We start from the raw sequence: 15,605 nt of genomic DNA on the forward strand, positions 1-15,605 counted from the left end.
TTTCCTGTCACCCTCAATGACAACCTTTTACTCCCCGAATGTGATTCAAGGTACACTATCTCAGTGCTATAATTGCTATTTCCTGCTGAGAGTGCTTAGACTATGACCTAATCTGACATGTTTGCCCATTTTCCCCACATGATATTTTTAAACTTTTTTTTTTATATATTGTGATGCGTGAGTCACTTTCTGCACCCCAAAACACGAGGCTGAGTCACAGTACTTTAGCAAAACCAGCTTTATTCAGCTTGAAACATGAACAGCACGGTTATTTATTGTAGCGGGATCTACCACTCTCCTATACGCAGACACAGCAGTCAAGCAGGGTCGTAGTCAGGTCAGTGGCAGAGTTATACTGTTCCCTGCATTTATAATGTGCCTTGCATCACTCATCGTTGACAGGCATTTATGGCGTGACTGCGATTGGCTCAGATTTGCTTCTTCTGCACTGCTGAAGCATTGTGAGCCTGCATTTGCCCCAGGAAACGGACAAGCAATCTTCCATAGATGCAGCAATCGCACTTCGGGATGCACTTTGATATATCGTCCCGTTATTGGTTCCAAAACAGTTCAGAAACCTCACAATATGTATATACATTCTTAATCCATGTGACTTACATAATAAACATTGACATGACAAACATCGACTGAAGAAAAATTACATTATGGCAAAAAATAGTCAAGAACATGCATGTTTTTTTGTTTTTTTTTTAATTATTAAAAAGTGTTTCACTTAAGACCACAATATCCTGTGGCAGCAGAGGAAAATGACAAAATCTGTATATATAAAATTCTAAGGTCTGTTCATCTCTCATGTGATTACTTGCAAACTACTGGGGCTAGAACTTTGATCTTGGTCTTGATCGAAAGTCTATGACCTGATACATCTTATAAATTCAAAAACTATGAGGTACAGACAACCTCGGCTCACTGACCGAGTTTTCTGAGTTTATTATGACAAAATGATCATCAAATGAAGTTAAATGGCATAAAGAAAAAGAAGACCAGCAACATCTGCTGAGTTTCACGCAAACTGTGGATGCTGATGATGTGACAAAGAACATATTAGGAAGAAGAAGAAGAGCATTGCTATCTGCTTAGCATCAATCATAGGATACACAACAGCAAAGATGAATGGCAAAGATGGAAGAATCCATGTAAGCAGAGGTCTTTGTGTTTCACTATTAGAAAAAAAATGTAAACAGGTATGTGGTCCGGAGGAGGCGTAATCCCTCTTCCAGTCCTTCCAGTTGTCCCGGCTGGGTACTGCCCCCAGTCGTTCGCCACAGGTGTAACAAAACACTCTAGGACATCCATTTTTATTTGTTTATGATTAAACAATGCAGAGGTCATCTTTAGCTAAACTTGTGAGCTTCAAGTCTATATAAAATGAAAAATGCATATTTTTATGTAGCAGCTTTACTTTTTAGACATAGATTCCGGAGGAGTCATAGTGGAGGTGAAATGATTTGACTGAATTGATGTTTGTTTCTCTGCAATACTAAATTACTTAAAAAAAGTGGACTAAAATGCCTGCCCCTGTCCTTTAAATGTGGGATGTTTTAGTTCTCATCTCTGATGTACTCCCTTCTCTCTTATTTCCACAAATTAAGTAAATAAATAAAAACAGACATGTTTTCGGTTCATGTAAGTAATATTAACTTATTGGCTTTTATTTTGCAGTGTATAGCAATACTGCCACCTCTGTGATAAACTGATCCTCTAATCCATAGCTCTGCAGTGAGTTTTTAAGATGTATTATGCTGCACTCACCTACATACTCCCCCCACCAAGTGCCTTTGTGCTGCAAAGGCCTGCCTTGCTTTGCTGGTATCCTGGATACAGGGTCCAATGCTAGGGTCTGATTGGCTGATAAGAATAGTAGGGAAACAGCAAGCAGAGCAAGTGCAATCCACTGCTTCTTCCATTTTAAATTAAGTGAAAACAGATATGTTTCATATATTGATATGCATAGACATATAATCTATTCAGTTCATTGGATGTTTTGACCGATACGGATAATAAATCTGGCCGAAGACTGAATAGAATGAGATGCAACAATAGCTACTACTGCATTTGCCAGCGCTAGCAAAGAATCTGCAGCCCGTCTTCTTTTTTAATTCAAGACCCTTCCCCCTCCTTTAAGGAGAGACAGAAGCATTTTGAGGCCTGTGCTTGTGTTTTCTTAAAAGAAAAAAGTGAACCTTTTAAAACTAAAAAACTAACAAAGGATATGGCTCGGAGTTCTGAAAAGACAAGACAAAGGTGGAGCTTGTTGAACACTTTCTTACGGTGCAACCTGAACCCGGAAACTCAGAAAGTAGTGGTTTTTGTTATTATGATGCTGCTGGTTATTATCAATGTGGTGCTGATGTTTCTACTGGCTTTCCATTGAGAGCCGAAGCATGTGCTAGAAGAAGGCATCTACATGTATCAGTGGATGAGCAAATATGGAAATAGATAAAGTGCATGACGTAGGTATCAGCCTCTCACAATGAGAGGTCAGCTGCCATCCAGGCCTTCATAATTGAACAATAAGTTTAAATTACTTTTAAGAGTTTCCAGATCCATGACATTGAGGAAGATGGTATGCTGCTAGATCATTAGACTTTCTAGAAAAGAGAGAGAATTTAAACATTTTGCTTACTTTCACACCCTTTCTTACTGGATGGTGAAAATGTGTCATTATAGAAAAGAATTGTCTTCTAAACTTTTTTTAATTTCGTTCAGAAAATATCTGGGTGAGTAAGAAAATTCTAAATTTTTTAATATATTGTGTTTTTAAAAGATATGGTTTATGTGTTTTTAACAAATAGTTTCCTCTTCAGTTTGGATTTCTGTAAGGTAAAAAGTATGTGTGTGTGCTGATACGTTAAGAAGACCCAAACTGATTTTTGATTTTTAACAAATAACTGTATTTTGGCTAAACGACAATTAAATAAATATTTATTATAAAAGATGATCATTTGTTAGTGGCAAGAAAAACTGTTTTTTTCATTTGCTGTCTGACCAAAGCTGCAGTAAAGGTAGCAATGTTTCAGAGATATTGTCTAAAGGATATTGTAGAGATATTATTCCTTTTTGATTATAAAGACTGGTCTTTAAAAGGTATCAAATGGACAATAACATGAAATTCATGATGGCAAAATTTGTTGAATTTAACATATTTTCCTGCCTGACTTGGCTATACTGTACTTGCTATGTTTTCTCTTTTTCTAGTCCTCCACACATATTCACTGTGTGTTGTAGTCAAGTATGATAGTTGTGTAGCTGATTTTATCAAAGAATCAAACCTCAAACCCTTGATTTGCTCGTCCAACACACAATTTTCTTGTCTTGATGGTTTCTGATGCTATGAAAAAGTGTTATGTATTTCAGAATAATTCAGCTTCACAACCTGCACAATAAACGTTCACTAAAGTCTTTGGGACTTAGCTGTGTGTCTTTATTAATCAGCTTCCTTTATCCAATCAAGTTTCATATAGCTTTCATAAGGAGCTTAAAACTATGGATTATCAATGTTTGAATGAGACAAACATGGAATGCATGTACTAATAAGTTAATAATGTAAATATAAACATTATTGTAAAGATTTAAATATCATTATACTAAGAAATGAGCAACAACAGTTTTGGATTTAACTAAGGTCAAAACAGAAAATTCATGATTAATGATTAAAGATACATATTTCACTTTTTCTATTTTAGAGTATAATACAGGAAGATTTATAAAGACATACATGGTGGGTGAAAGACTATAATGTCTATACAAATTACAAAATGTTTAACCTCATATGTCTTTATATTGGTGGAAACACCCAATGATGTTTAGGTGCCAACATGTGCTCCTTATGAGGATAATGGAGTAGATTCATCTGCTAACATCAGTATTTGAATTTTAAGCAAATATTTGTGAAATCTTTAATCACAGGTGAAGTTATGCTGTGAGTGTTAAGAGTATATTTACTTGCACCTGCCATTCCTTACCAGTCATTCTGGCTACTAAGAGCTGTTGCAGTGCCAATTTTTAGGTCTAGATTTTATTGCCACAATGTATATACTATACTATATATACTATGTATATGTATATACTAATGATTGAATACTAGCAATGTATGCAGTGTTGTGTTTTTTTAATTCTCTTCTTTACTTAGTTCATTCACTGTGGTCAGTCACATCACTGTTTCATTTAGTTAACGTCTATGTAAGCTATATCACTGTTTTGAGTTTTTTGCACCTTCCATGTACATTAGATCCTTTCTAAAAAGTGCTATCTTTCAGCCCTCAATGTACAACCATGTGTGCAACCATTTTTGCTCTGAATTGTTTTGTGTGCTTTGTAATTACATTATGAGAGAATACTCTGTAAAAGGCACTCCATTAGACAAAGATTAATTAATTTATTGATTATGTGCTCTCTTCCACATTATAAGTGGATGATATTTCATGAGCATCACTATAAAATTCTGTTTAATGAGATACGTAAAATTAAAATGTATAGAGTACTTCTCAGTGTAAAGACTCAGACAACTGAAATGTTCAGTCTCATTTGGCTGAACTCTCCTTTGGAATTTGCTGAGTTATAGGAATTTTTTTTCTCTTTTGCTGTGTAACAATAAACAGCCTTTTTGGCATTTAAAGTTAATACTGTAGTTTAGGCAGTTATAATCAAGACAGGAGGAATCAGATCATAGGTCAGAATAAAGAAAAGCATTTTTAGAATAAAGACGTGACTCCTGCCATGTGCCTAAAGCTGCTAAAGTACACTTAGGCCCTTGTGACCTTAAATCAAATAAATCATGACAGAAAAATAATGATCATCCATATTTTTTTTTAAATATGAGGAGTGGTTGCACTATGAGTGTCAGGTGTTAATTTAATGTTTTTACTCTGCAAGAACATGAAGGTATAAATGAAGACAGGGTGGTAAAAATTACAGAACAGTCAGCATTTAAACAGCATGGTTTAAACAATATCTGAAAATGAGTTGCTGCCACGTACTCCAACATAATTCACATTTTTTAATCTGGTTATCTGGTGGTAAATCTTTATACAAAATGTTTTGTTCAAATCTCAGCTCAATGTCAATATGTTTGGGTGTGGCATAGTATTGGTACACCTGTGAAATTGTTCTGCATGAATCCAGACCAGAGCTGCTCATCCTGACACCCTTATATCATGAAAAAAAAAAAGATTGCTATGAGAAGTAAAATTTGAAAAATAGACTGGGAGGATGAGGGAGCAAAAGGAGAGTTATAAGGCCAGCTGGGCTCATTGCCAGGATCAAAGGACCAAAACAAAAACTCTAAACTCTCAAAAATTCTAGTTCAAAACAACAAAGGCCAGACTATTTAACTAATATAGAGATAATTTCTGTAATATTTCACAAATGAATTACTGTAGTTATTTTCCTCCAAAACTTGGATGCTAAGAATGGTGTGCTACCATGTTTTATATCAGTAGTATTGTGGAGTCAGACACTGTGTAATTAAGTTTCATCACCGGCAATCATGCATGACAGCAGTAAAGAATATGGTAATGTCCATGGAGAAAAATCACCAAATGGCAGCACTCATACTGATTTAAGATAGTAATAATAATAATAATTCATTACATTTATATAGCGCTTTTCTCAGTACTCAAAGCGCTATCCACATAGGGAGGAACCGGGAAACGAACCCACAATCTTCCACAGTCTCCTTACTGCAAAGCAGCAGCACTACCACTGCACCACCTGTGAGGACAAGGTGGTGTTTTCATAGTAACATGAAAATAATGAATAGTATTAAAAATTTGTGTAACATGATGAATCAAACAATTAAAGTAACATGGAAAAACATTAAAGGATCACAGCATCTCTTCCCAGTGCACTTGGACCCAGCTACAGTGCAACTTTTAAAGCACCTTGTATATTTGATCCTTTGAATTACATATGCACAGTTCATATCACTGACTGCAAGCAGCATTGTAATGACTTTCAGATTACCTCTTAAAAATTTCAGAAGCATTAGGCAAAGTCATAGATGGATAGAACGTATAGTTTTTAACAGAAGCTCTTTAAATAAAAAATACATTCTTTTATTTCTCTCCCTTGCTAACAGCTTCAGGAAGTCCAGAGTGTGTCCCATAACTGACAGAACTCTTTCAATTAACTTGTTGATTTGGTGTGCCTGTCCTGAAGTGATGTTACCAGCCCAGAACACCACAGCATAGAAAATTGCACTGGCCTTCACACAGTAGTAGAAGATGTGAAGAAACTTATTATACCACACTGAAGGAATGCAGTTTCCTAAGAAAAAAGATCCTGCTTTACCTGCTCTTATATAGTTCCACAGACCAGTTCAACTTGTCATTGATGTGGACCTCCAAGTACTTCTTGGAGTGCACCACCTCTACATCATTTCCCTGAATAGCGACTGGACATAGAGGTTCTTTGGTGAGGTGAAAGTCAGTAACCACCATCTAAATGGTCTGTGCTTACTACTTATTACTTATATTCTTACTAATGTTATATGTCTAATATTGTAGGACTGCTAGAGATACATTTATGAAAAGAAAAAATCATTTCCTGCAAGCATTTCAGGGAACCCTAACAGTTGCCCTCCTTATCCTAGTTGTTAGTCCAGGCCCAAACATGCCTTTAGACTATGTTTAACGTTTAAAACTGAATTTCTTTTGTTATTCAGCTGTTTAGGAAGTACTAAATCCAGTGAGATAATTTTATGTTAAAAAAGTTTATGTAAACATGGACTTGTGGAAATGTGAATTATTTGTACAGCATAATTAGCTATTTGAATGTAGTTATGTTCACATTACAATGTAAAATTGGACACAAAGGATATAAAGCAAACATTAATTTAATACTACATAATGCACATGTTTCCATTGGAGATTTCTGCAAAGAGCAGCCAATTGTTTGTTACCTTTTTGCAGTTATCTGCAAACAGATACTTTATCTTTTTTGATTACATCTTGCCTGAAGAAGGGGCCTGAGTTGCCTCGAAAGCTTGTATATTGTAATATTTTTAGTTAGCCAATAAAAGGTGTCATTTTGTTTGGCTTTTCTTTACAAAAATATGTTTGCTTTGGCTGTGTGGTGCTGCTAATTTTGCAATTCATAGGTGTATATGTGTGTTATATGTAATTTTATAATGCTTCCATAGTGCCAAACCTTTGGCTGCTTACACATGATTAGAAATTATTTAATGAAGTTCAAAAGCATGTTTGTAGCATAATGGTTAAGTGAAAAATAACTACTTATAGTCAACAGGCTAACAACCTGATCCTTTTTAATAATTTGAAAATCTTGAAAAATGAGTGATATTGAAAGAAAAAAAAAACTCGCTCTATGATAAAATGATATTATATCTACAAACTACTGATAACAAAAAATCTTTAAATGAAGCAACTGAAAATTTTAATTTTCAGCAACTTTTATTTATGTTTTATAGAAAAAGATCTTTTGGGGCTACTTCTGCTTTTAAAAGAAAGGTGTATTATATTCAGAAAAAGTTACAATGAGACAATTTTGTTCAATGTCATCAGCGTTTTTATTTTTTTAGGATTATAAAAAGACTACAGTAATCCCTCCTCCATCGCGGGGGTTGCGTTCCAGAGCCACCCACGAAATAAGAAAATCCGCGAAGTAGAAACCATATGTTTATATGGTTATTTTTATATTGTCATGCTTGGGTCACAGATTTGCGCAGAAACACAGGAGGTTGTAGAGAGACAGGAACGTTATTCAAACACTGCAAACAAACATTTGTCTCTTTTTCAAAAGTTTAAACTGTGCTCCGTGACAAGACAGAGATGACAGTTCTGTCTCACAATTAAAAGAATGCAAACATATCTTCCTCTTCAAAGGAGTGCGTGTCAGGAGCACAGGCTGTCAGAAACAGAGAGCAAAGCAAACAAATCAATAGGGCTGTTTGGCTTAAGTATGCGAAGCACCGCCACAAAGCTGTTGAAGGCGGCAGCTCACACCCCCTCCGTCAGGAGCAGGGAGAGAGAGAGAGAGAGAGAGAGACAGATAAAAACAAAGAGTGAAAAATCAATACAAGCCCTTTGAGCTTTTAAGTATGTGAAGCACCATGCAGCATGTCGCTTCACTAAGCAGCTGCACACAGAAGGTAGCAACGTGAAGATAATCTTTCAGCATTTTTAGACGAGCGTCCATATTGTCTAGGTGTTCGAACAGCCCCCCTGCTCACACCCCCTACGTCAGGATCAGAGAAAGTCAGCGCAAGAGACACAGAGAAAAGTAAGTTGGGTAGCTTCTCAGCCATCTGCCAATAGCGTCCCTTGTATGAAATCAACTGGGCAAACCAACTGAGGAAGCATGTACCAGAAATTAAAAGACCCATTGTCCTCAGAAATCGGCGAACCAGCAAAAAATCCACGATATATATTTAAATATGCTTACATATAAAATCCGCGATAGAGTGAAGCCGTGAAAGGCGAAGCGCGATATAGCGAGGGATCACTGTACTACATTTTATTATGATTGGTTGAGCATTTCACAAGTTATTGGGTGCCACAATTGAATAAACACATTCATACATAAATCACAATGGAAATGGTAAAATGGTTGTATTCATGCATGCCTAAAACATATAAATTAATTTGTTAGAGCTCTGCCTTGGCAGCACTTTTTCTCTTTTTAGAATTATGACTCTTTCATTTGTTAATTGTGTGTCCCCTAGTGTTTCCTCGATTATTAAAATCTTCATTTTGGTATTAATACCAGCTTTGGCACCTCAGAACTAATACCAAAACAATACCAAAGCAAATAATGGACAACTTCGAATTTCCCAAATAATAAAATGCCAAATTAATTGAAATTCACAATCAGCAGAGTGGATATGGGTGTAAGGGACACTGAATGCTAAAGGGCAGCAGTGCTTTTGGGGGCTACATTTCATTTTAAAAGTAACTTAGTTATAATACTTACAAAATAAGTTTTTCAGCTAAAAGTATGTTATGTAGTTACTTATTATATGCTTGCTTAAAAATATCAAAAGTGAAAGGGCATACCTCTTCTTAACTATGGCAACACGGAGGAATCAATATACTTTTAATACCTTGTCCAGAAAAGTACAATACCAAAAAGTACTATGCAGGGAGGTCTGCTACTCATGCTTCTTGCAACTTCCAGCAATCCATCCATCCTTTTTCTAAACCTGCCTTATCCTGAACAGGGTCACAGAGGAGATGGAACCTATCCCAGCAAGCATAGGGCATAAGACAGGAACAATTCCCGGAAAGAGTGCCAGTCCATTGCAGGGCAAACAAACACAAACACTGAAAACTGCAATTTGACAGTGTGAACAATAAAATTTTTTTAATTTCTATAAAATATGTAGTGAAACATTTGGGTGCTTGCAAATACTGTAGCACCACTTGGCTTGGAACTGAGAGGGACACGTTGTGTGTGGAGCCACAGACACCCCTGGGCACCATGGTAGCACTCGTGTTGTGAAGAGGTGGGCTGAACACACCCCAAGGAAACGCAGTCTCTCCTTCAAAACCCCCTCTTAAACGGTGTTACAATGGGAAGCAAATAGTTTTTTTTACCTCCTCTTTGCTCAATCAGCTGCTGGCTTGCTGCTGCTGCCATGCCACGTGATTTGCATCTCGTGCGGTGCTTCAAACATTTAAAATCCTGTACAGCAGCTATCCTACTCTTTGTGTTTTATTTCTGGCCCCGGTCATGGTTAAATCTTTTGGCACAAAGTCCCATCTCGCAAGATGTGAGTTCTTGATATTTTTTAGTTTATAATTTAAAAACGGAATTAGAATCTGATAATCTAACAACATCACATTAAAGTTTGATAAATTCTGAACAGAATGATACCTAACATATAATTGTAGATTTTAAAATAAGCCTAATTTAAAACTTGACAAAAAACGTGACATAAAAACGTCACAGTTGCACTTTTAGGCGTAGGATTTTATATATAGAGAGTAGATAGTCACTTGACCCTAGTGGTTCAATCACCTCTACACCCTTAATTCTATCTTATTACAAAATATTAAATCCAGACAAGCTTCACCCCATGTTGGTGCTTTAACATACTGTGTTAAAAATCAGTCACTGATTGTGCTCCTCCATCTGCAAGGTTATCCCAGTTAATATTTGGATAATTAAAGTCCCCCATGACTATAATATCACCCTGTAAACTTGCCTTTTGATATTACTAAAAAGATGTGTGTTGAAATTACTGTCTGACTTGGGTGGTCTATAACACTCCTAAAATAAGACCTCTTTCCCTAATATTTTCCTGGTGAAGCCACATGTCCTCACTAAGATGGGGCTCATCGTCCAACTGAAGAGGACTTACATTTAAATTCTGTTTGGCATAAACAGCAACCCCATCTCCTTTTCTGTTCTGTCTGTCTTTCCTAAAAAATGTGAATCCCCATCTTTGTTATTTAGCCAGGTTTCCGTTATTGCTATAATATTATAATTATGCTCTGCTACATACAGCTCCAACTCACTCACCTTATTTTTGATACTTCTAGCATTAAGGTAAGCTATTTTTAATGTGCTACTCCTTCTGCATTTAAATGCATTTTTATGTCTACACCGTTGTTTGTTCCTCCATGCATAGATCCAAACCTGGCCTGTCCTAAACTCCATGCCCCCTCATTCCCTAGTTTAAACAATCCTCGACTAGCCTACTCATACGCCTCCCCAATACATTGGTGCCCCTCCAGTTCAGATATAAACCATCACGGTGGAACAGGTCCCATATGTTCCAAAAGGGGTTCCAATGCCCCATAAATTTATACCCTTCTACCCTGCACCAAGATTTCAGCCACGCGTTAAGCCTTCTAATCTTCTCAATCTTACCTGGACTGGCGCGTGGTACAGGCAGAACTTCAGAGAAGACTACCTTGTCAGTTCTGCTCCTCAGCTTGGCACCTAACTGTTTGAATTTGGATCGCAGAACTGACAGACTACCCTTATGTATGTCATTTGTTCCAACATCCTTGCTTACCACCTCAGAATCATCAGAGACACTGTCCAGCTCTGCAAGGATGTGATTACGGTTTGACTCTTCAAATTCTTGGGTTGATGCCCCTGGACAGTGTGCACCCTTTACCTTACACCTTGTGACCGTGACCCACCTATTTCTATCTGTCTGGTCTGGAATCTCCTCCTACGCCACCTTGGGGGTGCACACTATTTCTCTAAAGGACACCTGGGCCAAGTCCACCAATTCTCTACCACAACACAGGCCAGCTAACTCCTCCTCCAGTTCAGCGTCCCTGAGCTCAAGGTGCTGGATCAGCTGGCATCTCCTGCAGATGCAGCTCCCATACACAACTGGCTCCTCCAAACTGTCATCTAAAAAGTCCAACATCCAACAGGACTTGCATTGCACTGGCCTTATTATTAAAATTTGCTTTAGGAATAGTAAAACTGCCTTGACTTTTTTTTCTTAAAATTAAATGATTTAAGTTAAATGGTAACACTAAGAACTGTTACAGCTATTTTACACCTTGTCCCCTTAAGCTCCTGTACTGTCCTTCCTCTCAGCTGCCTGCTGTTTGTCCTTCTATGAGGTTTACTTTTCTCTGTCTGTTCCCCTAACTTTGCGCTCCTCTTATTCCTTCCTTAAAAGCTCTCCACTCGCACTGTTTGTATTACCCCACTAAATAATGAACCCTTACGCAGTTGCTCGCCTATCTGTTCTACCTCTGGACCAGGAAGAACTGTTCAATCTAAAGTAAACAAATAAATAGACCTTTACTACCTTATCTGTGCCTACAGCCCATTGTGCCTGATTGGTGTCTTAACGCTGGCTGCTTACATGCGCATCGCTGAGCCCTCCCCTTTATTGCTTTGAAATTTGCCAAGACCTTTTTTCTTTTCTTTTAAACTAAGGAATAGCTGTTATGAGCAGTTATTTGCTTACAAATGCCGATATCAGTTACCGCTGCTTTCTACCCTATACAGATACCCAGATACAGATAACAAGAGCTAGTACACATACAAATGCAAGTAACTTTTCCAAGCACACCTCCAAACACCCAGCTCCTTTTGCTCTTGTGTGGGCGGGGAAAAAAAAGCATAATAAAAAGGGCAAAAAGCTTTAAAAATTCCTGCACGGTTCCTTAGCAGCAATCAAAACCAAAATGTATTTTTTTATTTAACTCTCACACCACAGAAAACAACAAAAACTCTCAATAGCCTCTGTCTTTTGTAAAGTACATGTCAGCACGCCTCAAGCGTCCCACAATAGTAAACTTCGTTGATCTTCAGGATTACAGTTTACATTTGTGAAATTTGTTCTTTATCCTCTGGCTAGATTGTTCTTTTCTGTCTTTGGCTTTTTGTTTTCTGTCTTAGTTTCCTAGTTCTCTTCCTACTTAGTGCTTAGTTTCCAGTGTTTCATTGTGTTTTCTTTTCAGATTTTCAGAGTTTATTTTTTATTAGTTTGTAAAATGTGAATTACTTATTCTTTTTCATCTAGCCTCCTTAATGTTTGTTTGTTTGTTTTTTGTTATTGTTCCTGATGAAGAAAATGCAGGCTTTTTCTGAAAAGGACTGTAAATAAGCAATCAGCAAATGAAGGGACTAAAACAAAAGAGAGTCAAAAATAGGCTAAGTATCATTAGCAATTCAACAAATAGCAACACTTACAAAATTTAAAAGCTAAAATACAAAATAAATGCAAACAAAATCATGAGTTAAGATTTATTTTAAAGATATGATTCCAGTTACTTTGTGCTTCCATCTACTCATGGCTCATTGATGTCATGCATCTCGAGGTGCGTCATATGATGCATCATATGATTATGAGTAGCTGTAGAAACTGTAAGCAACATGGTTGTACCCATGTTATAAATGTGACAGGATAGTGGAACCATGGTGATTCAAAATAACAGTAATCAAAATAGTAATGTGAACAAAAAGTAACCCAGATAAATAACATTACTTGTCATGTAATCTGATGTTAATACGAGGGACGTTCAAAAAGTTTCTGCACTTTTATATTTTCGTTGGAAATGATAAAGATGGGAGGAGGAGTAATTGGCCATATCTGATAGTGTCATGTAACTAGTTCTGTCTGGCAAGCCGGCTGCCCTGTGGTGAAGATGGACGCCAAACTTATAAATTGCACCAAAGAGGAACAGCGTTCTGTCATGCACTTTTTATGGGCAGAGGGTGTGCTGGGAGCACAAATTCTTCTCTGCATGTGTGCACAGTATGGGGATAAAGTTCTCCCTCATAGAGTCATCTATGAGTGATTTGAAATGTTTGAAAATGCCAGTACTACTTTGATGGCTGCAGAGCGCTTCGAACATTCAGCTACAGCCATGACCAGGAGGAATGAAGAAAGAACTGTGGTACTGATTAGCAAAAACAGAAGAAAATTGCATCGCAAAGGAAGGTGACTATGTAGAAAGTGATGTAATTTGTTTCTGAAATTCTTAATAAACAGAGTTAAAAAAAAAGTGCAGAAACATTTTGAATGTCCCTCGTAAATCTTTAAATAAGTCTGAGTTTTTGTATCCCTGTGGGTGATCTACAGTAAAACCCCTGCATTAAGGAGAAAGGGTAAAAGTAGAAATAGTAAATATTTTATCTTTCTTTCTATTGTGACTGAATATTGAATACTTTACTTAATGCAGACTTTATTTACCTGCATTATAATACTGCTAATGAACAGAAGTTCAATATTCATGTCTGATTTAATCTATAAATGTAATGAATTATTATTATTATTATAATAATGTGCTAACATTACCAATACATTATGCTGATAGCACAAAGGTGGAAAGTTCACTTCCTATGCAGGCCACCACTTATAAAACCATGTAATCTGTTCTTCCTTAATAATACTCCTTGGGCACCATAAAGAACAGCTAATTGAAAATGAATGCTAGACATGAGGTGAATATGACACTAGCCTTTAATGTATATCTTCATTCACACCAAGTAACAAATGAAAAGAAAAGTGTCCATGTACAAACTAGATGGATGTCTTCTATAAAAAATGATGAAACATACAAAATGGTGACAGTAGAAGCAAAAAGCTAAATATAACAACAAAACGGGGACTTTAGAAGACCTAAAGAGGCATTTGTTCTTTAAATGCTATCAGTATATTTTAAAGTATCTAAAACACCCAATGGAGCAGCACGGTAGCACAGTGGTAGCGCTACTGCCTCGCAATAAGGACACCTGGGTTTGCTTCCCGGGTCCTCCCTGAGTGGAGTTTGCAGGTTTTCCCCGTGTCTGCGTGGGTTTCCTCCGGGTACTCTGGTTTCCTCCCACAGCCCAAAGACATGCAGGTTAGGTGCATTGTCAATCCTAAATTGTCCCTAGTGTGTGGTTGGTGTGTGTGTGTGTGTGTGCCCTGTGGTGGGCTGGCGCCCTGCCCGGGGTTTTTTCCTGCCTTGCGCCCTGTGTTGGCTGGTATTGGCTCAAGCAGACCTGTGACCCTGTGTTAGGATATAACAGGTTGGAAAATGATTGACTGACTGACTGATGACTAAAACACTCAATACAATAAAGCAGTAGTAAGCCATTTACCCTAACCCCAAACACAGTCCAAACTAGACAATACTGATGTAAAATAGTCAGTAGTGAAACAAAGAGTAATCTCTGTTGTTTCCAATAAAAAATGTTTACTTCAGTTTCAAGTGAAAGTCATTTTCTTTGATGCAGCATCAAAGCCCAGTATAGAAGAAAGGATCATCTATTAGTCTGCTACTGATACTTACCAAAAATACCATCCATCCATCCATTTTCCAACCCGCTGAATCCGAACACAGGGTCACGGGGGTCTGCTGGAGCCAATCCCAGCCAACACAGGGCACAAGGCAGGAAACAATCCTGGGCAGGGTGCCAACCCACCGCAGGACAAACACACCCACACACCAAGCACACACTAGGGCCAATTTAGAATCGCCAATCCACCTAACCTGCATGTCTTTGGAATGTGGGAGGAAACCGGAGCGCCCGGAGGAAACCCACGCAGACACGGGGAGAACATGCAAACTCCACGCAGGGAGGACCCGGGAATCGAACCCAGGTCCCCAGATCTCCCAACTGCGAGTACCAAAAATACCATATATCAAAAAGGTAAAGTTGTCTTTTGTAATATTACAGAGGATTTGGTATCAGGATGTTACCATCTGATACACTGGCACAGACCATTACCAAAAAGGTAATTAACTTACATTAAAGCTTGATTTGAAAATAACATAAAATGATTAAAAATAGCTTAGGGTGGTATGGTGATGCAGTTGATTTCATAACAGATATGTCTTGTTTTCCTCAAACATCCCTAAGACATGTGTGAAGTTAATTGACCACTCTATGTAAAATATAATGATAGATGATGGTGTAAACTGTATTTTGAGACTTTTTCAGAATAGGAAGAAAGAAGTTTCTAGGTAAGATATTTCTACTTAGCAGTCATGGCACCGGTGAGTGGTGAAATATTGCATGTTAATTAGCATATGCAAGTAATAATTTCACTATAATCTGTACACATGACAATAATTTCCCTACAAACCTACAAAATGCAAATAAAGATTCGTATAAATCTTTATTTCCTTTTTCGGGTCTGTCTGTATAGGTGTGTA

The 15,605-nt window shown here is 37.3% G+C and overlaps 1 protein-coding gene across 2 annotated transcripts in view; it reads left to right on the top strand.

The window, feature by feature from the left end:
• Positions 1-15,605, top strand: part of arhgef4 (Rho guanine nucleotide exchange factor (GEF) 4) — a 289,616-nt gene that overhangs the window by 131,206 nt on the left and 142,805 nt on the right. The window lies entirely within an intron of this gene.

The sequence above is a fragment of the Erpetoichthys calabaricus genome, chromosome 2, assembly GCF_900747795.2.
Source record: "Erpetoichthys calabaricus chromosome 2, fErpCal1.3, whole genome shotgun sequence".
NCBI lineage: Eukaryota > Metazoa > Chordata > Cladistia > Polypteriformes > Polypteridae > Erpetoichthys > Erpetoichthys calabaricus.